Source organism: Gopherus flavomarginatus, chromosome 3 (assembly GCF_025201925.1).
Source record: "Gopherus flavomarginatus isolate rGopFla2 chromosome 3, rGopFla2.mat.asm, whole genome shotgun sequence".
Taxonomy (NCBI): Eukaryota; Metazoa; Chordata; order Testudines; family Testudinidae; genus Gopherus; species Gopherus flavomarginatus.
In genome coordinates this window covers 165176098-165201394 of record NC_066619.1, presented here as the reverse complement: position 1 = coordinate 165201394, position 25297 = coordinate 165176098, and the positions used below count along the sequence as shown (strand labels likewise).

The window sequence follows — 25297 nt, the reverse complement described above, 5'->3', positions numbered from 1 at the left end:
AGTTCAACTATAAAATGCAATATCCATAGAACAGTTGCACTGGGAAGGCATTGGCCATTTAAATGATTGTTTTATACATGCCCTAATTATGGCTAACTTGTTTCATCTCCTAGGGTTCATAAACCTATATATGAGAAAGCTCTGAACTGTGTGGGGGGAAACAACATAGTTCTAATTGCATCTTGTTTGATGTGACCATTTAAAATGCTAATCCTTTTGCCACATAGCTGTTTTTATAGAGATCCAATATTTAGATGGTTGAACTCATCTTTTTTCCCCTAAGCCAGTCGCATTATTGTATAGGAAATGTTTTGGATCAGGTTTTTTTTAGTGCAGATAAAAGTATGCCACAGTAAAATAAAGAATAAAAAGTAATGCACAAACAAAAAGACATTAAAAAGCAATTAACATTCTTTGCAGATAATCCCTCAATATATTAAGGCCTCTCTGCTTTAACTGTTCAGTTAAAATATAATTTAACTGAAAAGTTAAACTTTCATTTTAAAGCTAAAGAGCTGAAATGATAAGCAAAACTAAAAGGACAAGTGAAATCTGCCCAGAAATTTATGCTGAACAGAATTCCCACTTATCAGGTGATAAGGGACTGCAAACATGTGGCCTCCCCCCAGGTACCCCCTTTTGGCCTCCAGATAGTCCTACAAGTGTTCCTTGCCTCAGTTTCCCTGAATTCCTCAAATAAATTCAGTATAGCCTACAGAGTAAATACATAGCCTTTATAGGGGTTTAGTTTATTACCCAAAGTCCCTCTGACAATAACTAGAATCCTTCCAGCACAGCCCAACAGTACACATTTGTCCGAGCACTCCAACACCAAGCACATCTCTGGAATCTCTCATCACATCCCAGCTCAGCTTCCAGATATGGCTCTAGCATCTCTTACCATGCCTCACCCCAGCTTCCAGGGACAGCTCCACAGTCTCTCAGTATGACTCACCCAACTCGTCTAGCTGGGGTATCTCTCTGCCATTTCCTAACAAGGTAGCGTACCAGCTGTTGCCTCAAGACATCAGCGTGCTCACCACTCCATTATTTCCAAAGCCTTCAGCCCTCTCTGGCTCCTGTCAACTCTCCCGCTCAGAGGCCCAGCAGAATCTCCCTCTGCTACTCTCAGCCTTCAGCACTCTATGGCTGGGAAGTTTGTAGTTAAATCCTTGAAAGCCTCTTGCTTTCATCAGCTTATCTGGTTCAACTGCTCAACCAGGGAAATCTCACTGCTCCCTTCTTCAAGAGCATCCCCTCCCTGAAGCTTTCAGCTCTTCCTCTGAGCTCTCTTTATTCACAGGTCTCTGGACTTTCTCCCGTTCTAAACTCTGGATTCTGAATGCTCTCCCTCTCTAAGCTCTCTCTGGACTCTGGGTTCTGAACTCCCCTCTCAGGCTTCTGAACTCATATTTCTAACTCCCTAGGGCAGCCCCACCCTCCTTATTACACCAAACTAGGGCGGCATCTGGACTGGAACAGTATTGCTGAGCCCAGTTTCATTCTAAGGGGTGAGCTACCCTGTTACACTGTCATTAACCACAAGGACAGGCTTTAATTTACATCCCTCAGAATCCTTTCCCCTCTTTGGATTGCTGAAGACATTCCAGAATGTATCATTCGGTGACTCCAATGGACAGTTATTTTCAATGATGTCTCAGAAAGATGGAATCTCAAATGTTTTCAGGTAACCAGGAATCACCAGAGAAATTTTCAAGAGATGATTTCAGTGTCAGTTAAAACGTATTTCATCCTTTAGTGGCCCTTGCAGCCTGGTTAGGAACAAAAATAAACCAAATAATAACAAACAAAGATGAAGAAAGTAAATGGGTGCCCAGCCATCATTGTCTAGTCCTGCAAAGAGCAGTAGGGCTGCCTGAAACCCCAGCTGATGGCAAAGGTTCTTTGGACTCAGTCTCTAACTCCGGTGCTATGCAGCAAGCACAACTTTGGAAATCCATTTGCCAAAGTTGCAGTGTACCCAGTTTAATTGGCATCCAAGGGTATGTCTACACTACAGGATTATTCCGATTTTACATAAACCGGTTTTGTAAAACAGATTGTATAAAGTCGAGTGCACATGGCCACACTAAGCACATTAATTTGGCAGTGTGCGTCCATGTACTGAGGCTAGTGTCGATTTCCGGAGTGTTGCACTGTGGGTAGCTATCCCATAGCTATCCCATAGTTCCCACAGTCTCCCCCACCCATTGGAATTCTGGGTTGAGATCCCAATGCATGATGGTGCAAAAACAGTGTCGTGGGTGATTCTGGGTAAATGTCGTCACTCATTCCTTCCTCCGTGAAAGCAACGGCAGACAATCATTTTGTGCCCTTTTTCCCTGGATTGCCTTGGCAGACGCCATAGCATGGCAACCATGGAGCCTGTTTTGCCTTTTGTCACTGTCACCATATGTGTACTGGATGCCGCTGACAGAGGCGGTACTGCAGTGCTACGCAGCAGCATTCATTTGCCATTGCAAGGTAGCAGAGATGGTTACCAGTCGTTCTGAACCGTCTGTTGTGCCATTGTAAATTGGCAATGAGATGACGGTTATCAGTCGTTCTGTACCGTCTGCTGCTGTCATGGGTGCTCCTGGCTGGCCTTAGCTGAGGTCGGCTGGGGGCACAAAGACAAAAATGGGAATGACTCCCCGAGTCAATCCCTCCTTTATGTTGATCTAAAAATAGAGTCAGTCCTGCCTAGAATATGGGGCAAGTGTACTAGAGAACCAGTGCATCAGAGAACCAGAGAGCACAGCCACTCCGTGTCAGATCCCGCAGAAATGATGAGCTACATGCCATTCACGGGGGGTGCCCCTGCAACAATCCCACCCGTTGATTCCCTTCTCCCCCAACTTTTCTGGGCTACCGTGGCAGTGTCCTCCATTTGTGTGATGAAGTAGTAAAGAAAGCAGGAATAAGAAACACTGACTTTTTAGTGAGATAAAATGAGGGGAAGGAAGCCTCCAGCTGCTATGATAGTCCAGGCAGGACATTAAACGGTGAGGGGGGAGAGGAGCCCAGCATCCCGCTGCTATGATAGTCCAGGCAGTACAGAATCTTTTCTTTAGACATGAAAGGGGGGAGGCTGATGGAACTCAGCCCCCAGTTGCTATGATGAGGATGGTTACCAGCCGTTCTGTACCATCTACCGGGAATGACCAGGAGTCATTCCTATTTTTACCCAGGCACCCCCAGCCGACCTCACTTCAGGCCAGCCAGGAACACTCACGGGCTGATGATGACGATGGATAGGAGTCATATTGTACCATCTGCCACCAGGGAGGGGAGAGGAGGGGAGAGGAGAGGTTGCTGCTATTTATTGCCGCAGCACTGCGTCTACCAGCAGCATGCAGCAGACATATAAAAAAGTCAAGAAACGATTTTATTCCCTTTTCTTTCACGGGGAAGGAGGAGGGGTAAATTGACGACATATACCCTGAAACACCCCGGATAATGTGTTTGACCCTACAGGCATTGGAAGATCAGCCAAGAATGCAAATGTTTTTAGGAGACTGCGGGGACTGTGGGATAGCTGGAGTCCTCATTACCCCCTCCCTCCCTCCATGAGCATCCATTTGATTCTTTGGCTTTCCGTTACGCTTGTCACACAGCACTGTGCTGTGGCCTCTGTCTATCATAGCCTGGAGATTTTTTCAAATGCTTTCTCATTTCGTCTTCTGTAACGGAGCTGTGATAGAACAGATTTGTCTCCTCATACAGCGATCAGATCCAGTATCTCCCGTACGGTCCATGCTGGAGCTCTTTTTGGATTTGGGACTGCATCGCCACCCGTGCTGATCAGAGCTCCACGCTGGGGAAACAGGAAATGAAATTCAAAAGTTTGCGGGGCTTTTCCTGTTTACCTGGCCGGTGCATCCGAGTTCGGATTGCTGTCCAGAGCAGTCACAATTGTGCACTGTGGGATACCACCCGGAGGCCAATACCGTCGATTTGTGGCCACACTAACCCTAATCTGATATGATAATACCAATTTCAGCGCTACTCCTCTCGTCGGGGAAGAGTACAGAAACCAGTTTAAAGAGCCCTTTATATCGATATAAAGGGCCTCATTGTGTGGACGGGTGCAGCGTTAAATTGGTTTAACACTGCTAAAATCGGTTTAAACGCATAGTGTAGACCAGGCCCAAGATTCTGCTCTCAACTTAAAAGGCCATACTTATCCCATAAGTGAGACTATGAATAAGCAACTTTGAAAAAGAACAGTATATACAAGAAACACAACTGTACTTCTCCATACTGTGGCCCTCCTTTAGCAAAGAATTTATGCACAAACTTAAGAGCTCTGCTGAATCAGGGCCTATACAGAGCCACACACAGTCATTTATAGCACTCATGTTCAAACAGGCAAGAAACCTAAAGCATTCAAGAAGACAACACACAATGCATTATTTACTTACAAAGAAAAACATGTAACATTAGGGAAAACATTAAAGTCACTATGGAGATGTTTTCTTTCGGTTAAAAGTCTCAACCTACTGCTGTATAATACGTAAATATTTATACGTGATCAATTACCTGCCATGAAGCTCTTACTGCTGAACAATGCTTTCCTTTACAAGATTTCAAATACACCAATTTGCATTTCTTTTATACCACATCTTATATGCAAATATAACAGCACTCTGCCAGGACGGTGTAACATGATGCAGACTTCTGCTCAAAGAAACTGCTGCATATTTATGAGAAGGTGGATATAGCTATGTACTTTGTATGCGGTTGCTAAAGGCAAAAAAGATGAATCATTTATTCATTAAATCCCACATGTATATAGGAGTGCTGCACTGATTACATGTTTATCTACTAGACTAATGGCCTGTAAAGTTAGCTTGCTTGGCTAACCCTCTCAGATAACTCACTTATAGAGCTGGTCAGGAATTTTCTGACAAAATTTCCTTGAAAAAGGCCAATTTGTTAAAACTGAACTTTTCCCACAGAAACATAACTGTTTCAATGAAATTTTCATCAGAAAGTTTCTCAGGTCCAGGATAGAATTTGTCATCAAACAACAGACAGACCCGATCCATAATATCCAGTGATTATGGCACTCACCTGGGACGTGGGAAACCCAGGTTCAAGTCTTGCCTGCTTGAACCTCAGTCCCCACATCCCAGGTAAGTCTCTAATCACTGGGATATTGCAGGGCAGTCTCTGCAAAAAAAAAATTGTAAGATCTCAGTTAAAGGGTTAGTAATTAAAATTCATTTAAATTGTAAAGTAGGGTCCAGTCCCAGGTGATTGCTTACCCTCAACTCCCACTGAATACAATGGAAATTGTGAATGCAAGTACCATTGTCACTTTGCAAGTTCAGACCATTTAGCTTAAACGATTTTATGCCTTAAGTAAGCTTAGGTACTCTCAGTACAGCTCTGGCTGAGTTTCCCTTTGTGTTCAGACACCAGGATGCTGTATTAGACCCAAACTCTGAATCCTGTGTGCAACAAGCTTATGGTCTGATAAGTGTCTATACAATATCTCAAAGTCCAGCCTATCTGGCACACTCTCAAGGTACGGACCCCCTATTTAGTACTTATACACCACTAATATACAACCCTTTCTAGAGATGTGGGATCCATGGTCAAGCTCCCCTAGGCCTCAAGATCAGTTTAACTGCATAGGGATCATGTGACAATTATATCAATCATCACAGAGACTTTGCAAAAAGGCACTTATAAATCACACACACTTTACTCATAGACATATCACAAGAGTTACATATCTAGGCAAAAATAAACACTTGCATGCAAAGCCTTTGATATCCTCACCACTTAGAGTCTTTTGTGGAGCCTTTCCACATCCCAGGATGCTGCTTCTCCCCACTCGTTCTGCTCAGTCTTGCTGTTGCAGGGTGATTAGTTACTTAGCTCCAGCCCCACCACAATTCTCCTGGATTGCTGCCAGCCTACTGTTCTAGGTTGGACCTATCAGAATAGAGGATCCTCAAGTTTGATGACTTCCCTCATTGTTGGTTCCACTGCTAGGTGTAGGGATTTCTTTTAACACCTCCTGAGATTCCCAGCCCAAGATGGAGGCTACAGTACAAAAGTGAAGAGTAGAATTTACAACAAAAATGGCGTTCACCCTACAGAATGGATTTTTCAGATTGCTATAGACATATATGGACATATACTAATCGGTCACAACTGTAGTAAAAAAACAATTTGCATGATGCCATGAGACACTGAAGGTCTGTGCTTTAGATAGATAGTCATCTCTTGAGAATCATGGGGCTTCCTAAAGCATTCACGGGAGTGCAGCCTAAAGACAGAAGTCATTCTCTCTACATATAGCAAGGGAAAACCCTTAGTAAACACCACTGGTATTACATATACCATACTACATGCTTTCCAAGTTTGTTAGATGTACAGATGAAAATATTGTGCACATTTCTCCAGCTGTGCTCCCTTAGCAGATTATGATACACAGCAATCTGTCTGAGAGCAGCTGTTAGTTCACATGTAGTTTTACTTGCATGAGTGTGAAACAGCAGCTTGCTACATGAATAAAACATGCTTCCTCTTTGCCCTACCCTGGCAGTAACATTCATCTAGTTGATTTAGTTCTATGAGAGAGCAGGGCCAGTGCAACCATTTAGGCAAACTAGGCGGACGCCTAGAGCGCCTAAAAGCCCCCTCAGGCGAGGAGGTGGAGGTGAGCTTGGGGGGCGGGGCGTGCGGAGAGGGTTGCCTGCAATAACGAGGCAGAGGCGCACAGGGGAACCGCTCCCTGCCCCAGCTCACCTCCACGCTGCCTCCTCCGCTCAGCACACAGCCCAGATCTAAATCTCCTCCAATCAGCGCCGCAAGCCTGGCTGGGGAGGAGAATTAGAGCAGCGCTGATGTGCTCAGTGGAGGAGGTGGAGCCGAGGTGAGCTGGGGCAGGCTACTCAGGCAGGGTTAGTTTCCGCAGGAGGTCTCCCCTGGCAGGGCTAGCTGCCGGGGGGGGGGTTGGGGGGGAGGAGGGAAGTCTCCTCAGGCAGAGTTAGTTGCCATGGGGAGACGGGGGGGAGAGGCGTTAGCTGTCACGGGGGGGGGGTAGCTGCTGCAGGGGGGCTTCCCGGGTGGGGGGCTGAGTTAGCTGCTGGGCGGGGGGGGGGTTAGCTGGGAGGTGCAAGGTGGAAGTTTCGCCTAGGGCGTGAAACTTCCTTTCACCGGCCCTGTGCGAGAGAGAGTTTGGTTCTGGTTTTTTAATAAGTTTCCTGCTAATTCATTTCAAGTTCTAAGAATAACTTTTCATCAGAGATATTTTAAGGTGCTCAAGAATCCTTTTTATTAATAAGAATCCATATTCTCATTTTGGAATGTTTGAGAATTGACCATTCTAATCCGAATTCAACTGTAAGTATCAGTACCTCAGTAAACAAGAGACAGTTTTTATATTGAAATAGTTATATATTTATAAACAAACGTTTATAAGCATGGTTTTGAAAAGTGGACATCTAGATTGTGTTTGCAAATCCCTCATCTATCATGCAATTAGCCAAGTAAGTCCACATCTATCTGTTTTCCAGGCTTGAATGCAGATGTTTAAAAATATGGAATTTGAAAACAAAAGGCAGTAGCTACAGGACACTTTGAAAATTTCAGAAAGTAGCTGTTCAATTCTTTTAATCAGACCATGTTAGGGTGTCTCAAGTTGGGTCCCCAAAAATGGAGGAACCTCAGATCACTGGTCAATCATGAACATCTGAAAATTTGACTTCGGCCTGCCTTTTCCTAGTGGGGGAGTTTGCAGTATGACTATGCCAGTCTGCAGGGCTGTCAACCCCATTTGTAACCCTCAAAGCCTTGGGACTTCTTGTCACCCTCCTCCTGGTACTGGCCATCCACTGGTCCAAGAGGAGGAAGCTGGACAGGAGTTCTCTGCGACTAGATGGCCTTTTTCTGTTCCATTTTCCTGGACGTGAGCATGGATGAGTTCCTCTGGGGCATCCATTGACTTCTTGTAATTCTCAGGGCATCATTCAGATTCACTGTCTCTCCTTGTGGTTCCCTCATTTTGAGCTGTGACCTGCACCTCTTTCCCTATTTTTTTTTCATTCTTTGGCCCTATAATCACTTAACTCTCTGGCCCCTCCCTCATCTGCTGAGGCGGCCCCTCTTCATCTTTGGTGGTTTCTGCCCACCATCCCAGGATATAAATAGGCTGGTACTTTTCTTTAATAGTACTTGGAATTTTTCATTTTTGTCAGTATTTAAATAGGGTTTATTAAACAGATATTATGCCACACATACCCACTTCTCAGTGATGCTTGTTGAGAATAAACTGGACTATCTCATCTCTTTTAGGACCATGCTAGCGCTTATTATTTTGCCAATTTGAGAACTGGATTATTCATTTTTTTTAAACAATATGGAACATTGTTGTATCTTTATGTGTGTTACAGTAAAAATGAAGTGGGAAAGCTTAAAAGCTGACTTATGTTGCACCATCAGTAATTCCGCCTTTAAATGTACTAGGGGAAGAGGGGAAGGAAATGGTGTATTTTACACCTGACAGACATTTTGAGAAATACCCAGCAGCACTGAACATGAAAAGAGTCACTCTTAGTTTGAAAATGCTCCAACAAACCTGCAACCAAATAGAAAGATCAGCAACTCTTCTTCTTCATATGAAATAATTCATGGGTTTTATTTGATTTCTTTAAAATCTCCATTCTGCCTCAGTTTACAATCATGGTATAGTTGACGAGATTATATTTCTTTATCAGCAATAGGCCCATATCAGTCTTTGAAAGGATTCCAAATAGTTTTCACAGATACCACGTATTAGCTTTTGTCACCTCTCTGCCATAGCTAAACTTTCAGATCAATTCCTCATTGATAAACTTAACAAGATAGGGAATCAGTTTGATTTCTAGAGGCTACATCTTGCCACTCTTACAACAAGCTACTGCTTTTCCCAATGGAAAGCAATGGGACTGCTCAACCAGAATAAGAGTGGCAGATTTGGGCCTGTGTATAGGGTCCTACACTGACACAGACACAAAATCATGCTATTGCATTTAATTTTGATCTCATTCTCCTTTTAAAGTCACAGGCTATAAAACACATACTCAGCTGTAGGGCTGCTAGCCGCTGGAGTTCTCATCTTTTCCCACACCCTCTCTTCTTCTTCCCTACAGATTTCTGAACTGATGTTAAAGAGGCCTTAGCAGAATACCCTTGAAAATCTGTTATACAGTTAGGATTAGATAACAGAATTAACTTATTCTTCTCTTGGCTAACATGAACTTGATCTCTGATTTCTTGTTGTTCCCTTTCCCTTCTCCCCAAGCTAAGAATGACCCCCCTCTCCCAAAATTAACACAACCATCATTTGTCCCTGTCTTCTGCTAGTGCAGCATTTGGCGGGCAGGTCACATAACTGCAGCTGAATCTATTTCCACTGATATAATACCACCACAGATTTTACAGCCTGTTGCAACTATCAAAATTACATCTGTACAGCAAAATTAACAATGAAGATCCCACTGATATTTTTGTTTGTAGGTTGAAGTTAGTACTTAAATAAATAGGGAAATAATACTCTATTATAAAAGAATAAAGCATCAAGGCAAACATGACTAAAACACCCTGCAGACATCACTCATAGACATGGAAGCAGGCAATATGTTGGTGCATGTTCTGAATTAGTGATGGATACATTAAGGTGTTTTGAACTACTGGGAAAAAAGGTAAAGATACCAAGTCAAAAGAGAACCAGCTTAGTGTATGAGAGTGCATGATATAATTGTGATACTGAGACAAAGATAGAATCAGAGAAGAATAGGGGGAGAGGTAAGGTTCAGGTTACTGGGGAAGAAGGCACAACAAACCCCCAAACCCAATATTTTTCATATCCTTATTAATGATTCTCCCTCCCATACTGTGGAAAGCCACCTACAGTGCACTGAAGCAGAATAAAATGTTTATAACTATTGCTTTTGGTTTTCACTGAGGTTTTCCTATTCATTTCTTATTGGTACTCAGAAAAAAAAAAGCTGTTAAAAGTGACCAAAAATTTACGTCGTCAAAATTCCCAGAAAATTTAGGATTCAATATACAAATGTCCTCACAAACCAGACTAAAAATTCACAGTCAAAATGGAGCATCATCTGGGCTAGAAACTCAAGTCTCATCTCTCCCCTTTAAGGGAAGTGTGTAGATTTTAATTCCTAGATTCTGGTGACTTTGGACAGGGATGAGATCCTACAGTAGAAGCTGGGCTTGACTTTGAATCTCCTGCAGCTCAAAATGGCAGAAATCTTGCAGAAAGATCTTATCTGATTAATTTTCTGCTATTTGGGGCTGAAATCTCTCCAAAAACAGATCAAGAGATTTTGGTGCTATGGTGGTTCAATTTAGAACACTGAATCTGAACCTAATCTAAATATTAACACTATCTCCCAGCCATATCTCTATTTAAAGCTTAGATACTTTAGCTTCTTTGGTCCCACAACATCCAATCAATCATACTTAGATCTATGGCTCCCACTAAGATATACTATACCATGATAGTTGGTGTTGTCTAATCAATAAAATAGTGCACACAAAAACATACACATTACCTAAGCAAAATTCCCTCAATATCAGCAATGTGTCAAATGTTCCCAAACAGCCAGACTAAGAGGACATTCAACACAACATTAGAGGTAAGTAGATAACTTTTATTATTGGTTTGCAGGCCAAAGCAGAAAATCTTTAAAAAATAAATTGTTTCATCTCAGTCTGAAGCAGAATTGTTTTTAGGCTTTTCTCTCTGAAACAAAACGAAATAAAATTAGTTTTGGGCTGAACACAACATTTTGTTTGACTTGAAACAGAGCGTTTTCTCTTTTGCTTTCCAGTGTTTATTTACCCTTGTTTTTGTATTTTTTAAAAAAAACTTGATACACTTAAAAATGAAATATTTTGAAATGAGAAGTTTAAAAAAATTCAAAAAGTCAAAATATTTCATTTAAATTTTGGACAAAAGCATTTGCCATATTAGTCCAAAATTCACAAAGAGTTTTGGTCAAGCTGAAACTATAGTTTTCAATGAGTAAATCATTCATACAAAACTTTTTGGCCATCTCGATGCAACATTAGTTTTTCCTTTTTTAGTTCCCAAGCTATACAGTTTTGCTCAGATCTCCAGCTCCTGCTATAATATACCATATATACTTGTTCATTAGCCCATTCGTTTATAAACCGACCCACCCCTTAAATGGATAGGTAAAAACAGCAAAAACGGTATGACCCTTTCATAAGCAACCCTTTATTTCAGGGGTTGGAAAACTTTAGCTCCCGGCTCATCAGGGTAAGCTGCTGGCAGGTCGGGACGTTTTGTTTACTTGGAGCATCTGCAGGCATGGAGCCCCTCAGCAACCTGTGGCTGCGGTTCACCATTCCCAGCCAATGGGAACTGCGGGAAGTGATGTGTCACTACTTGCAGCTCCCATTGGCTGGGAACGGCAAACCGAGGCCACAGGGAGCTGAGGGGCTCCATGCCTGCAGACGCTCCAAGTAAACAAACCACAATGTATTAGATCGGGAATCAACAGCCTTTGGCATGCAGCCTGACAGGGTAAGCACCCTGGTAGGCCAGACCAGTTTGTTTACCTGTCGCATACACAGGTTCGGCCAATTGCAGCTCCCACTGGCCGTGGTTTGCCGTTCCAGGCCAATGGCAGCGGCAGGAAGCGGCGCGGGCCGAGGGATGTGCTGGCCACCACTTCCCATCACCCTCATTGGCCTAGAGTGGCGAACTGTGGCAGGTAGGAACCGCGATTGGCTAAACCTGCGAACGCAGCAGGTAAACAAACTGACCTGGCCCGCCAGGGTGCTTACCCTGGCGGGCCACAAGTTGCCAATCACTGTACTAGATATACAATTCAATTATTCCATAGAGTTTAAAATCATCAAATATAGGTGTAGACTGGTTTATAAGCCGACCCCCACTCTTTGATGTGTCACTTTTTTACTAAAAATATTCAGCTTATGAACGAGTGTATACAGTAATCACCCTTTCTCCCACAACAGCCACTATGCCAGTGATGTCCCATCCATTACTCTTCCCAGAGCTTCCAGACTGGTCAAGCTAATCTCTGCACGTATCTAGTACAGATAAGACAAAGAGTAGGACAAAGGCAGCCTTTGGCTACCTTTGCAGCATCACAGACCAGGAGTGCTCTAATGCTACTCATTCTTATGCCTTCTGCCAAAAACTCACAAGAAACAACTCAGGATCAACTAAAGGGAAGGGGGACATTGATGCGAGAGGCCAGCAGAGGGACAGAGCAGGAGCCTTACACCACTGGAGAATTTCCACATTGGCTGAGTCTGCCAAGTATTATACACATCTGCATCGCTGGCACAAATAAGTTGCAGCATGTCCATGGAACTGGCCCATCATTTTATATTCTATAAAGTATAAGAAAGCATAAAACTACCCAACCTACTGTTAATGAGCTCCATGGCTCTCTCAGGTTTCTGCTGCTCAGTACCTCCTTTATCACAATTTTTCTGACTGCACGACTTCACTTCACTCGCACACCCAGGAGTGAGAAATTTCCAGCCCACAGTTCAGCTTTGAATCCACAATACAACACTGAACCATGAATCCACTTTACATCAGACCAGTCAAAGCTGCATTCCCCCTTGTCCTAGACTGACACTTCTGCCACAGTTTGACATTCTGATATATTCCTAAGGAGATCACTGATAAAGTAATCAAGATATGACCCTAGCTGGATTTCTAGGAGCTAGATTCTGCCATTCTTACTCACAAAGAGTGGTACTTTTTCCTCATGAAAAGCAATGAGAGTACTCATGGGGTCAGGGAATACTCAACTTGAGTAAGATAGCAGAATTTGATCTTGTGTTAGTGGCCAGGGTGTACATTTCACACACACACTTCACAGAAAAAATATGTCTTGTACTCACAATTTTCCCACGCACACACATGCTGTTTTTTGGGGTTTTTTTATTTTGGTAAAACACCACAGAGCAACAACAGCACAAACTTGATAAGTGTTATAAAATCCATTAAAAAGAACAGGAGTATTGAATCTATTTCCCCATGTTAAGTGTCCTCACACTTTCTTGTCAACTGTCTAAAATGGGCCATCTTGATTATCACTACAAAAAGTTTTTTTTCTCCTGCTGATTACAGCTCATCTTAATTAATTAGCCTCTTACAGTTGGTATGGCTGCTTTCACTTTTCCATGTCCTCTGTATGTATATATATCTTCTTACTATATGTTCCATTCTACGTATCTGATGAAGTGGGCTGTAGCCCACGAGAGCTTATGCTCAAATAAATGTGTTAGTCTCTAAGGCACCACAAGTACGCCTGTTCTTTTTGCAGATACAGAATAACAAGGCTGCTACTCTGAAACCTGAAATAAAATCCATTGTCTCTCCAACAGCTAATTTAATAAAGTTCTCAGAACTGTCCCCATTTGATAATTAAGTGGTGTATGAAAAAAATTAGCATTAATGTGGTGCTAAAATAATCCTGCATCTGCACAATGAACTGCTTGGGAATCAGCCAGATGTTACATTTTATTTAAATTTCCATGTTTGTCACAGTGGTCATATGTGACAAACATGGAATGCCTCAGTGTATTGTTTCTTCTTTTCCAATGGCTCTCTAATAACAAACAAATTCTTAGAATCCCTCCCTGGTGATTCAAGTGTCATTTTTCAGTTTTGATTGTAGGTCTGAATCCTAGCCAATTTGAAATTATTTACAAATAATATCAGATATTAAACTGATAAGAACAGATACTACACTTGATCTTAGCACACAGATACTAATAGGAAAATAAGACTAAACTACCTTTGACATTATCAAGGGGCCCACCCATTATATGTATACTACTTCACTTCATTATCACATGGCTGACCACCTCACATGTATATATAACAGTCCCCTTTTTTCAGGTGAGCTAAAGATCTAATCCAAAACCCATCAAAGCTAATGGGAGTATTACCTGACTTCAACAGACTGTGGATTCTAGGTTATCTCATTTATCTTAGTATGTTTATGTGAGTGCTATGTGAAATGATAGTAGCAATTTTCAGCTCATCAGAACTGATTTGCCTTTTCTTTTGTAAATAAATGTGTGGTGTGAGAAGCAAAAAAGGTTTACTTTAGTATGAATCTATGAACACTTCTCTCTCCGCACTGGTTTCGCCAGCGGTGTGCATTATGTTCATATAGGTCTAGCTGAAAACTATGCTTTTTCTAGCCAAAGGTTCCCACTTCAAATCTAAACAGTTTTCCTTGATTATGATGCATATAACAAAAATAATAATACCACCACGCTACTATTGTGCACTTTTCATGAGTCGATCTCAAAGTACTTTATAAGGGATGTCTGTATCAACACCTCCATTTTACAGATAAGGAAACTGTGACACACAGAGATTAACTCACTTGCCCAGTGTCACTCACTACACGCTATGGGCTAACCCATCTCTGATATAACATCATTGATTTAATCATCGATAACTGCAATGAAGTTACGCCAGGGATGAATGTAGTCCTCTCTCTTTCATTCAACTGTGCAAAAGTTGAACTTAATTATGATAATGTCACCATTTTCTCACATAAAACCTAAGTCCAGAAATTGACAATTTGTGCATCAAGATCAAGTTTTAAATGAAGTCTCGTATTATATATTTTGAATAAAAAGCCATCAGATTTTTTTACGCTGCGAGTTAAAAAATGTTTTGTGGCTTCCAATGGGTTTTTATTTTCATACACGGCACAGTACTGTGCCTTTAAATAGCTGTGTTAAAAATAAAATTTGGTAACATTGATTTGTAATTTGGACTGGAGCCTGTAATAAAAATGTCACATAGCACCATGTCTATCTGCTCGTGCCACTACTGCTTTTTAAAATGAAGATCAAACAAAACTTGTTACTGCAGAATTCACCTCTTCTCTGCCTTTTGTTTAAAATCAAGTTTAGAAACAATTTAATATTTAATATATCCTCTGTCTGGGAAACTTCCGGGATATAGACTCCACATTCTAATAGTACTTTTCCTACTGCCAAGTACTTTGTGGATCCCAAATGTTATGATCTAGTTCACAAGTTCAAACAACTAACTTTACCTAATACCCAATGTCTCTCAACAGACATTATTTCTCATCAGGTCACTAACCTGTGAATTAGGAAAGAAAGATATACATGAAACAAAATTTAGTGACCAGAAAAATGCCTGAAAATAGAGTTTTGTGACAGAATGTTGTTTTTTATTTTTCTCAGCCTTTACAACCATTAGAAAAATAATGTGTCTTCTTAAAATTAGGTACATATAGAACAGAGGAACCATTACAATTCATCTGTGAAATTATATGCTTCTCAGAATTTATGTTTAATTATTTAAAAATCTCAAAATACAAGTTTAGTTGCCCCTTGTTGGCCTTGCCTCATTCCAGAATATCTTTACTAAAGGAATTGAAGGGTACCTTTTAATGTTTTTCTTAATAGTGACTAGTGATTTTGGGTGCCCAACTTGAGACACCTGGAGTGTCCTGACTTTCAGAAACTGCTAAGCACACAATTTCGAAACACCAACTCCTTTCAGATTTCTCTAGTTGGATAGCCAAAAACAGACACTCAGAATCACTAATCACGTTTGAAAATCTTGAACATGAGTACAAAGAGATTTAGGCACATGCTTAAAGTTAAGCACATATTTAAGTGCTTTGTTGAATGAGGACCTAAGCACTTTAACACAGACTTCAAATATTATTTGGTGGTAAAGGTGTCTTAGGATGAAGTCAACAAAGAACCACTAAACACTGATTTTTGTTTTGCTAGATTGGGATCCTAATTCTCAAAGAGGCTGAGCACCAGCAATTCCCACTGAACACAACAAACTCCCACCCTCCAAGAGTTATTCTCAGTCTTTACTTGAATCATAGTAATAAAAATCAAAGAAACACTACATAACCTCATCTAAATTGTGTTATGGTTTATATTTTGTTACTCAGTTGTGTCCTTTTCTTCTTTCCAGATAAGATTAGTTAGGGGTTGAATGTCACCCAGTTGAATGGACAGAGTTTGAGGTCCTGACAGTGCCTACACTTTGCATCATGACATTCACAACATTGAATATGTATAACTTGTTTCTATAAACCTCTTTTGGAATAAGAGACTGATCAGATTTACCTCACTGGGTCTTTGTTGTACAGTTTTTACCCTTTTCACCCCAGTAGCCCAACTGTTCTCATGTGTGGGGAGGAGTAGGGCATGGGGGGCACACAGAACTATTGGTGTTAGGGAGAGATTGAGGGGTGGGGAACGACGTCTGGCTGGTCAAGGTGGGACAGAGGAGACACAGAGCCCAGGCCATGGGTGAGGTGGAATGAAGGGGGGGGCACACAGACCCCCAAGCATGAAAGAGGAGATGAGTCATGAGAGGGTGGCCCACAGGGAGCCTACAGGTTGGGATGGAGGGATGCAAGGAGATCATATCTGCGCAATAAGCTTGACCTGCACAAGCTATGAAATGTGTCCCCCGCACCTTATTCAATCACAACTTCAGACAGTTCTTAAAAAAAAAAAAAGATCTGCACTGCTTAAACAATTGGGTCAGGTACTGTATATACTAATTAAGGCCTGTCATAACATTTTTTCCCAGATCTGGACCTTAGCGTCCAAAATATGGGTGTTAGCATGAAAACCTCCAAGCTTAGGTACCAGCTTGGACCTGGTAAAGCTGCCACCAGCCAGGAATTATACGGTGCCTAGCTCACTGTGGTCTCTTCAAAACCTTCCCTGGGGGACCCTCAGACTCAGATTCCTTGAGTCTCACAACAAAGGGAAATAACCCCCTCCCCTTGTTTCCTTGTTACTTCCTCCCAGGCTCCCCTCCCTGGACGACCCTAGGAGATTCCCTGATTCCAGTCCTGGAAACACAAGTACCGAGAGAGCTAATCTCTCTTCCCCCCTCACCCAGAGGGTATGCAAAGTCAGGTTTAGTAAATCTAACACAAAGAGATTTTCCCCCTGACTTCTTCCTCCCACCAGTTCCCTGGTGAGCTGCAGACTCAATTCCCTGGAGTCCCCACTAAAGAAAAAAACTCCAACAGGTCTTAAAAAGAAAGCTTTATAAAAAGAAAGAAAAATACATTAAAATAGTCTCTGTAATAAGATGACACTATACAGGGTCAATTGCTTAAAGGAAAAAATGAATAAACAGCCTTATCCAAAAAGAATACAATTTAACATATTCCAGCAACTACACACATGTAAATACAAAAAAAACAATATAAACCTATTGTCTTACTATCTTTGTACTAACAACTTGGAAACAGAAGATTAGAAAGCCTGGAGGTAGGAAAATCACTCTCAGAGCCAAGAGGGTCAGACACAAGACAAAGAACAAAGAACTCACACCCAAAACTTCCCTCCACCCAGATTTGAAAAGTCTTGTTTCCTGATTGGTCCTCTGGTCAGGTGTTTCAGGTTCCCTGTGTTAACCCTTTTACAGGTAAAAGAACATTAACCCTTAGCTATCTGTTTATGACAAGGTCCCAATCTTAAAATGAGTTCCATTGAAATACAGGGTTCTGCCAATGCTAAGCCAGTTGCAGGATCAGAATCTTAAATGAATACATCTTTAGGTGAGGTCTGACCACTGTGACAAAGTTCCTCCTCTACCTTGGTGGGTCCTGTGCTTATTGGCAGATTTGCTCACCTCAGAGATCTTCCCCTCTGGTGGAACCCACAGTCCGGGTCAACTCCTCCTGTGTCTGATAAGGAGTTGGGAGGTTTGGGGGGAACCTAGGCCCCCCCTCTACTCTGGGTTCCAGCCAGGGCCCTGTGGATTGCAGCTGCCTCCTGTAACAGCTGCATGACAGCTACAACTCCCTGGGCTACTTCCCCATGGCCTTCTCCAAACACCTTCTTTATCCTCACCACAGGACCTTCCTCCTGGTCTCTGATAACACTTGTACTCCTCAGTCCTTCAGCAGCACACCCTCTCACTCTCGGCTCCTTGCGACTCTTGCTCCCAGCTCCTCACACGCACACCACTAACTGAAGTGAGATCCTTTTTAAACCCAGGTGCCCTGATTAGACTGCCTTAATTGATTCTAGCAGTTTCTTGATTGGCTGCAGGTGTTTCAATCAGTCTGTCTGCCTTAACTGTTTCCAGAAAGTTCCTGATTGTTCTAGAACCCTCCCTGTTACCTTACCCAGGGAAAGGTGACCTACTTAACCTGGGGCTAATATATTTGTCTTCTGTCACTCTCCTGTAGCCATCTGACTTGACCCTGTCACACCATCCATACCATAAATCTTTGTACAGTACAAACATATGCTTAACTATTGGGCAAAATTCTCTCTCGACTTCAAGAGAGTTGCAAGTATATGTGAATTTGACTGACTTGATTGCAACATATACACTACAGTGTACCACATATACACTATTACCTGTATTTAATATGTGCATACACACACACACACACACATATACAGTTTCAGCACTGAAAATAACTGAGCAAATATGTATCATAGTACATTAATGATAGCGATATGTTTGCTTAATACTTTGGGGAGCTCATTTTGTCCAAATAATAACCCACAAAATGCCCTATTCATGCATGATATAATATCCTGGAAATATCTTCTATAGCATCCTAACCTGGAATATATAACCACCAAAGAAAAAGCTGTCCCCAAAGAATCCATCCCAGATTTCATATAGGTTTTAGGGCATACAAATATTGCCTGCTGGGACAGGACTCTGGAGAATTTAATTAGTGCTGTACTGTTTGCCCTGAAGTGTGGACATATTTTAAAAAGCAGGTAAGTGTTTTAACACAAAAAGTGTGATGAAGCAGAAAAACCACCCACCACACAGAATGAGTTAAAGAAAGCCTTTGGGCCCAGCTAGCCCTGCCCTGTCATACCTGTCTGTAGCCAATGCCAAACCTAAAGGGGAAAAAAAAGGAGAGAACCTGGCTCAGTTTGGGGCTGCGGGCTAAGAGGCAGAAGTTAGATGCCCCCCCCTCACCTAAGGGGAAGGACTACTAGCCTGCCAGATAAGGCAGCCACCAGGGAACAAATACCATCTCCTGGGCAAGAGGAGACAGAGGATGAGGCCTAGGAGATTCAGTGTTGATAAATGTAAAGTAATGAATGTTGAAAAACATAATCCCAACTATACATAAAAAATGATGGGATCTAAATTAGCTGTTACCACTCAAGAAAGAAATCTTGAAGTCATTGTGGATAGTTCTCTGAAAACATCCACTCAGTGTGAAGCAGCAGTCAAATAAGTGAACAGAATGTTGCGAATCATTAAGAAAGGGATAATAAGACAGAAGAGATCACGTTGCCTCTATATAAATCCACATCTTGAATACTGCATGCAGATGTAGTTGCCCCATCTCAAAAAAGATAAATTGGAATTGGAAAAAATTCAGAAAAGGACAACAAAAATTATTAGGACTCTGGAACGCTTGCCATATGAGGCAAGATTAATAACACTGGGACTTTTCAGTTTGGAAAAGAGATGATTAAAGGGGAATCTGAGAGAGGTTTATAAAATCATGATGAGTGTGGAGAAAGTAAATAAAGAAGTGTTATTTACTCCTTCTCATAACACAAGAACTAAGGGTTACCAAATGAAATTAATAGGCAGCAGATTCAAAACAAACAAAAAGGAAGTATTTTTTCATGCAACTCAGTCAACCTGTGGAACTTCTTGCTAAAAGTCCAAAAAATAACTAGGTAACTAATAACTAATTCACGGAGGATAGGTCCATCAATGGCTATTAGCCAGGATGGACAGGGATGGTGTCCTTAGCTTCTGTTTGCCAGAAGCTGGGAATGGGCAACGGAATGGATCATTTGATGATTACCTGTTCATTCCCTTTGGGGCACCTAGCATTGGCCACTGTCAGAAGATAGGACACTGGGCTAAATGGACCTTTGAGCTGAGCCAGTATGGCTGTCCTTATGTTCTTATGTAGGAGCACTGGCCTAGGACAGAACTGGGTAAACCAAAGCAGAGAGACCTTGTGCGGTTCTGACCCCATCAAACTTACGGCTGCCCTGACGAGAAGAACCTGGGACCACAACAGGACTCTACCCAGGATCCACAAGGGGGCACTACTAGAAACAAGCCACTACTACAACTTGGATTATAGGGGCTACACTCCAAACTGAATGGACAGTAGTAAGAAATAGACCAGGGCAGCAGACATGGATTCCCTGCTGGGAGCTCCCCTACTCAGCAGTTGACTTACACATGGCCTTGGACTGGAACTAGGTGGAGTGGGAGGGCCTGGGATCTCCTACCTCCTCCCAGGCTTAAAGATTAAGTCACCTCAACCAAGCTGAGGGTTGGCAATAAAGCGCTCCAACCACTAGGCAGCCTGGCCCTCCTAGCCCCATTACACCAAGTCTTAGTTCATTATGCAAGAACCTACATTATACACTCTGACCTCATCCACATTACAGTTTGGACAAGCTTAAGATATTTTCAAGAACCAATTTTTGACAATGATATTGGGTAACAAGGCTTCACTAGTTGATGCAAGTCAGAGTGGTTGGGACATCATTTATTTTTTCAACAGTTATTGAAAACCATTTTCTCATCTCTGCTGGAAGGAGCTGAACTGTTCTTATCTAATCAGTCTCGTGTCATTTCTGATCTAAACCAATGACCTTCCCTAAATCATCATCGTTCAATGTTTCTCTCTTCTACAATAGAGCTCCCTGTGTTAAATAATTCCTGTGAGCAAAAGAGGTTGGTATTTTGAACCCATGTTCTTTACCTGCAAATTATGTTTTGCTTTTGATTACTATTGATTTCTGGATCTTTTAATGTAGCTCACTTCAAAATTATTTTTCTTCAGCTGTTTTATAGGACAAGCTTTAAGTGTAAAGAGCTATTTAACACAGGGACACAAAAAATCTTGCAGATTTTATTTTCAAACTTCCCTACATACCTGATTCTCATAATCAATTGCAATGTCAGTGTTACATGATTCTACTGCTTAATAAGTGGAAAAATGCACTAAAAGCTCTCTATTATAGTGGCCATAAAAACTATTTTTTTAACTTCAGTTTTTCTGTAAATTTTTATATCTGTGGGCCTCACTCAATGTCAAAACTTTCATAATTTCTGTAAACTGTTGGATGATTGGTGAGTGGTAGTGGTAAGGCAAATTGAATTCTGAAAGGCTCATTTTCTTTTCTTTTCATTTCAATTCTTAGTCCACTTCCTAGTCCAACAAAAGAACATATTTCCCTCAGGTATCATGTACATCATATGAAAGACTACAAGCAAAACTGTTTATCTGCAGCACTTCTTTCCCTCTCCTTCCAACATGCCCTCAACAGCTGAATGTAATACATAATCCATTGCATCTGAGGGGTCCATTTTTTTTAATGCTGTACAATTGCCAGCAAGGATAATGTGCCATAGTAATCCATAGCCAACCAGTCCAGAAGAGAAAAAAATATTGACACTACTACTGGCTACTATTTCATGCCAGCATGAGATAAAATAATCTTGATATCTATGTAGGACCCAATTTGCCAATGTGGTTCACACAGTATATGCTAGTATTTCCAGCTGATATACATCCATTAAGAATGAAAAGAAAAGCCAGGACTGTTCTGTGTGTCTGCCACATTTAGCTAAAGGTGTGCTTGTTCATCTGTTATATACTTTATGGTGCTTTATTTTAGTAGCACTTTCAGAGATAATTAAGCAAGTAAACTTTATAGTTACACAGAAAACTAGAGAAGGGAAAAATGTACAAAGGAGCACTCATAACATAAGAAGCTCACTAGATACCACTCCCACACTATAAGTGGAAGTCACTAGAGTTTTACAAGGTACACTTTACAGATGAAATTTTGCTCTTAAATACAATTCCCTTTGGGAGCAATTTTACAGCACTTACACAAGCAAGAGTTCCAGAATGGGAATTATGTGCATGATTCTGAATACCAAGTATAGTTTTAAAGGATTTAAAGCGCCCTTCAACAGCAAGTTCCATGAGTTCCTTCTTGAATGTTTGGAAACTGCCTAGAACAATGTGGGTTCTTCTTTAGAGAGATGTGAATAAATATTATATTATGAATAACGTCTTCTGCATTTACCAGCTAGCAACAACCTACACACCCACTTTTATAGTACCGACTGGAACTAACAATTATACTCTGATTTGTTGGGTGGCAGTGGAGGAAAAGAGGATGGATTAATGACCACAACAGCTGATACATTTAAAAAATCAGTTAATCTCCACCTATTTTGAGGCAGACCAGAATCCCTAATGTAGTTCTGCAAAACTATCATTTAATTAACCTTAAGTAAAACATTTGTTAGCTAACAATTAACCTAATAGCAAACTGCTCACTAACTGTTGCAAGAAAATTTATTACTATTCTCATTCCATCTATATTTAATGGTCTAATAGAAGTTTTTTTTTTATCTTGCAAGGGAAAAAGATAGAGATTCTTTGACATAAACAGAAAGCAGTTTTAAGAGTGGGATTTTATATTCCTCCCCTTCCCCCCCCCCCACAGTAAACAGCATAAGGGAAAGGGGAAACAAAGAAAAATTAAAACGTGTGGAGAATAATAAATAATAAAAAGGTTACTTGCAGCAAATGATACTTAAATATTCACATGTAAACAATGTATTTTCCTGTAGCCTCCAGAAAATGGCTGTGCTATTCATTGTATAGACCCCTGAAATCATGCTATAACTGTTCCCCTTATTCTGATAAGGCAAATAAACTTTAGGAATATTAATTATATGCTCCATAAAATCTACTTTCCTATTAGGTATGCACTCCATTCCACCTTAATGCAACATGGGCAAGCCCGAGGCTCTGGGTGAAAGGGCAGCTCTGATTGCTTGATCTCAGAAATGCTCAGCAAACCTTGGTACGAATGTATGTTTTGGGAGGTGTTCCATTGCTTTACTCAAACTGCTGATTCCATGTTAAGCACAATACTGCGAGTTAAGTAAGGTTTCCTATTAAGAGAGCTTCATTCTGCTCATCTATTGATTAATTATGGGAAAAGAATGTCTGCTTCTGTGTCTCTTTGTACAGTCTCACTTTATGCACCAAAAAGGTAAAGCTAGACTTGCTTTCTCCTTTCAAAAGATGAACATAAAAACATCCCCATGCATGACAGCTACAACCATGCTGTGGATTAACCAAACTGTACAAACATTTTAATAGAAAGATTATTTCTCAGAATTGCAGCAACAATTATGCAAATGCTAGCTATGGAAAGAGTAGTGTGTATATAATCTAATTCCTTTTATTTTCAAAGGAATTTAAGCCGTTGCAATCTCTGCAATTCATCCTACTATATTGTTGGACAAATTCATATATTCATCTTTCTTTCAAGTAATGAATGGATGAGTATGCAATTCCTCTCTATCTCCAAACCTGTAGTTACTGGAGGAATTACTCACAGTATAATAAGCACTACACTGTTACTGCCATTTTTATCTTCTTCACTGCGTGGAGCTAAAGGCTAGGAATCTGCATGGTCCTTCATAAAAGTCCACTTCACACCTGGATATGAACTTAGTTTGGAAACCACACATTTGTATGACAGCACATACAGGCAGAGCAAGCAATATTTAGTACTAAAGCTGGAGCTATCTAGTCACCAAAGGAACTTAAAATATTTCATTAAAACAGAATATGAAATAATTCCAAATAGCTTGTGGAAAATTAATACTGACAGGCTAAATGTGATTGTATTTACTTTCCTCACTTTGCTGAAAAGTTTTCAAACTGTAAGGTACCATACCAGAGACTAAAATGTTATTTAAAAATACACTCCCTTTGAACTATAGCCCTTGAAATGTTGAACATGACAGAGGCACATTAACTAGCAGCCTCAGTAGATAATCTGTATTCAAAGCTATACAGTTACGTTAGAACAAATAACATGACTTGGGCCTGGCTAAGCACACCTCAAATGGTTTGGTTGTCTCAGCAGATGTGTATCTGTTTTCAGTATGGTCCTAGTTAGAGATATAATTACACTCAAATTTCAAACCCACTATTATTATTACAGCATCTAAAGGTGAATTACAGGTGTAGAGTTTGCAGTGCTGCTAACTCTCACAATTTTATCACAAGGCTCCTGGACACATGTCAATTTGTGAAAATCTAAGTTTTCATTTAAAAATATTTCTAGCAATCATGGTTGTAGTCAAAATCATGAAAATGTGACTTTAGTACAACCTCAAGGTTCAAAAACAAGAAGGCAAATAAAAAGAACCCATAATATTGTTTGTTTGGTTTGTTTCACTAGTTTGTTTAATACATTACATTATTTTAAAGCCATGATTATGATCTGGGGGGAGGGAGGGCAGACATGATTTTTGAACACTTGGGATGGGCAATATTAAGACTCTTTTATATGTCCTCCTGGATGTCTCACCATTAACTTAAACTTAACACAGCCAAAGCCAAACTCCTGATCTTCCCTCCCAAATCCTCTCAACTCCAATCTCTCTCATTACTTACAAACACCATCATCATAGGCGCCAACTCCGGGGAAAAATTAGTGGGTGCTCTGCATCCACCGGCAGCCAAGCTCCCTGTCCTGTCTCACCTCCTCCTCCACCTCCTCCCCTGAGTGTGCCGTGTCCCCGCTCCTCTGCCTACTCCCAGTGCTTGCCACCACCAAACAGCTGTAGCAAACTCCGGGAGGGAGGGGGGAGGAGCGGGAATGCGGTGTGCTCAGGGGAGGAGGTGGGGAAGAGGCGGGGCCAGGGTAGGGATTTGGGGAAAGAGTTGGAATAGGGGCAGAGAGAGGGCGGAGCTGGGGCAGGAACTTTGGGGAAGGGGTTGGAATGGGAGTGGGTTAGGGGCAGAGTTGGGGCAGGGCCAGAGTGGGGGTCAAGCCAGTAGAAGTTGGCGCCCATGTCCTTCCTTACACTTAGGCCTTTAACTTGGCAGTCATCTTCCAGTGCTTTCACTCTCCTCTATGTACGTGCAGTCCATTTTCAAATCTGGCAGCTTCTTCCTCCATCACATTTTCAAGATCCAGACTTTCTTCTCCATTCAGAGAGCTAAAATTCTTGCCCCAGTCCTCATCTACTGTCTTGATTATTGTAACCTTCTCCAGTAGGACCACTCTAACATCTTCACCTGTTCCCGCCATGCCACACAAATACACAGCCACTAAGTTCATCTACCTTAATTGCTGATGACTCAGACCCACCCCCCCCTGCACTCTTGGATGCTCTCCACCATCTCCCACACCTTTTCCAACAATGCCCACTCCTTCT

The 25297-nt window shown here is 41.4% G+C and overlaps 1 protein-coding gene and 1 pseudogene across 1 annotated transcript in view; both read right to left on the bottom strand.

The window, feature by feature from the left end:
• The window catches only part of GRID2 (glutamate ionotropic receptor delta type subunit 2), a 1109147-nt gene that overhangs the window by 559146 nt on the left and 524704 nt on the right, over nt 1-25297 (bottom strand). The gene's annotated exons all lie outside the window — the stretch shown is intronic.
• On the bottom strand, nt 13705-13807 carry LOC127048524 (uncharacterized; annotated as a pseudogene).